This window comes from Orcinus orca, chromosome 16 (genome assembly GCF_937001465.1).
Source record: "Orcinus orca chromosome 16, mOrcOrc1.1, whole genome shotgun sequence".
NCBI lineage: Eukaryota > Metazoa > Chordata > Mammalia > Artiodactyla > Delphinidae > Orcinus > Orcinus orca.
In genome coordinates, this window is record NC_064574.1 from 26,233,115 (window position 1) to 26,235,670 (window position 2,556).

Below are 2,556 nucleotides of genomic sequence, written 5' to 3' on the forward strand. Positions count from 1 at the left end.
TGAAAGAAGGAAAGAATTCCAGCTGTGGGTGGCATCATTTTAAGTGGAAACCAGAACACTTTTCTGCTATTCAGTATTCATTCATCAAACATTACTGGACTTTTACCGTTTACCAGGTCTTGTGCTGGGGCTTTGATGGTGTGTAATACCGTGCCTGCCCTAATAGATGGAGATTATTGAGCCCTGCCTGAAGGTATGAAGTGCTGAGCTCAGTCCCTCTCCCAGCCTTCAGCCTGGAAGGCCATCCCTCTACTTACCTTTCACGGACACAAGCTCCTATTATTCTCCCTCAGGAAGTATGCATTCATTCATTCATCCATTTAATAGATATTTATTGAGCATCTACTTTGTGCTGGGCAGTATGCTAGGTGCTGGGGTTACAGCAATAAACCAGGTGGACAGAGTTCCTGCCCTCAGTGGGTGCCCAGTCTATCGGGGAGACAGGTGATAATCAACTAAACAAACATATGAAGCATGAAGTACAAATTGTGATGAGTCCTGTGAAGGAAATGAACAGGATGGTTATGGGAGAATTATTAGACGTTCTCTCAGCTTTCATTTTAACAGGCATTTTAAAAAGGCAGTCTTGAGTCCCCAGCACAGAGACAGCAAGATTACAAAGTGTGAGGGTGTCCTCTCTCCCTGACTTGGCTTGGGTGGTGGAGAGAGCCCTCTTAACTGGAATGGGTTACCTTGTGGGAATGTGAGGTCCCTATTACTGGAGGCACCTAAACATGGGCTAGAGTGGGAGCTCTTGGGGATGCTATAAAGGAGCTTCTTGCTTGGGGTGAAGTGGGGGAATTGGACTTGGTGACATGTGATGGGTTGCCCCTCCTAAACACCAAAATTTTTCGTTGCTAATGTTCTTTTATTCTAAATTCCACAAGCCTACAATTTGAAATCTCTAAACATTCTGAGAGTCTGATTTTTTTTTTTTTTTTTTGGCTGTGCCGTGTGGCTTGTGGGATCTTAGTTCCCTGACCAGGGACTGGACCATGGAATGAACCTGGGCCCCGTCGGTGGAAGTATGGAGTCCTAACCACTGGAACACCAGGGAATTCCCCTGAGAGTCTGATTTTAACAAGGATCTTAAGGTAGCCCAGAAGAGGCCAAAGCTTTGGAATCAGAAATAACCTGGTTCATATTCAGGCTCTGCCATTTATTAGCTGTATGACCTTGGAGAAATTGCTTTCCCTCTCTCATCCATGGTTTCCTCCCCTGAGGAATGGAGATGATAATGCCTGCCTCACAAGGTTGCAAGGAAGATTAAAAGATGGTATATAAGCGTAGCACCTGGTTTGGTTTCCATCCCACAAGACGCCACAGAGTCTTAGATTTTGTTATTTATTTATTTATGGCTGCGTTGGGTCTTTGTTTCTGTGCGCGGGCTTTCTCTAGTTGCGGCGAGCAAGGGCTACTCTTCATTGTGGTGCATGGGCTTCTCATTGCGGTGGCTTCTTTTGTTGCGGAGCGTGGGCTCTAGGTGCACGAGCTCAGTAGTTGTGGCACACGGGCTTAGTTGCTCCGCGGCATGTGAGATCTTCCTGGACCAGGGCTCGAACCCGTGTCCCCTGCATTGGCAGGCGGATTCTTAACCACTGCGCCACCAGGGAAGTCCCTATTTTTAATTTTTTTAATAATCTTTTTTTCCTGACCGCGCCATGTGGCTTGCAGGATCCTAGTTCCCCCACCAGGGATCGAATCTGTGCCCCCTGCAGTGGAAACACAGAGTCTTAACCACTGAACTGCCAGGGAATTCCCAAGTCTTATATTTTGGAAACCTCCTCACTAAGATCCAAATTTCTCCTTGGGTGCAGTATGGTGACACAGTGAGCTCTGGTGCCAGACTGCTTGGGCTTAGTACCAAATGTCTCTGAACCTCAGTTTCCTCATCTGCCTAATCGGGATAATAACAGGACCTACTTCCTAGGATTATCTTGAAAGTTAAATGAGATGATCCACCGAAAGCAGTTATGTTAAGCAGTTGGTCCTGTAAACTCTCATTATTACTTCCATCATTGGGTCTTGGAGGTCAGGAGTGTTGAAAACTCTGCTACCTGCCTTGGATCCCGAGCACGGAGGTCTCCCTATCTCAGATGAGGGCCTGAGACCGCTGGTCCAAGGGCCTGAGCCTGCAGTGCCTTCAGTGGGAAATGGAGACTGGTGAGCTGATCGGCTCCTCTCTTCTGCCTTTTCCCTTCCCCCTCTCCTATCCTTTGAGAGTGAACTGGTTTCCTCTGGGAGCTCTGCCCTGGGGTTTGGTGGGAAGCCAGGCCTGTGTGTATGTGTCTGGAACGCCAATTTCTGAGCCACAGCAGAGAGGCATCAGCTGACCACAGAGGAGGGATAATGCATTCCTCCAGCTACAGAGTTCCTGGGGGTGGAGTGACAGGGGCACAGCTGATTGGCATTGCCCATACTGTGTGATCATGGACACACACACACACTCTGTCTCTCTCACAGATATGCACATAAAATACACATACACATCTCTATATACACACGTACACATATACGCATGTACATGCATACACCACTGTTTTCTCTGACTCTACA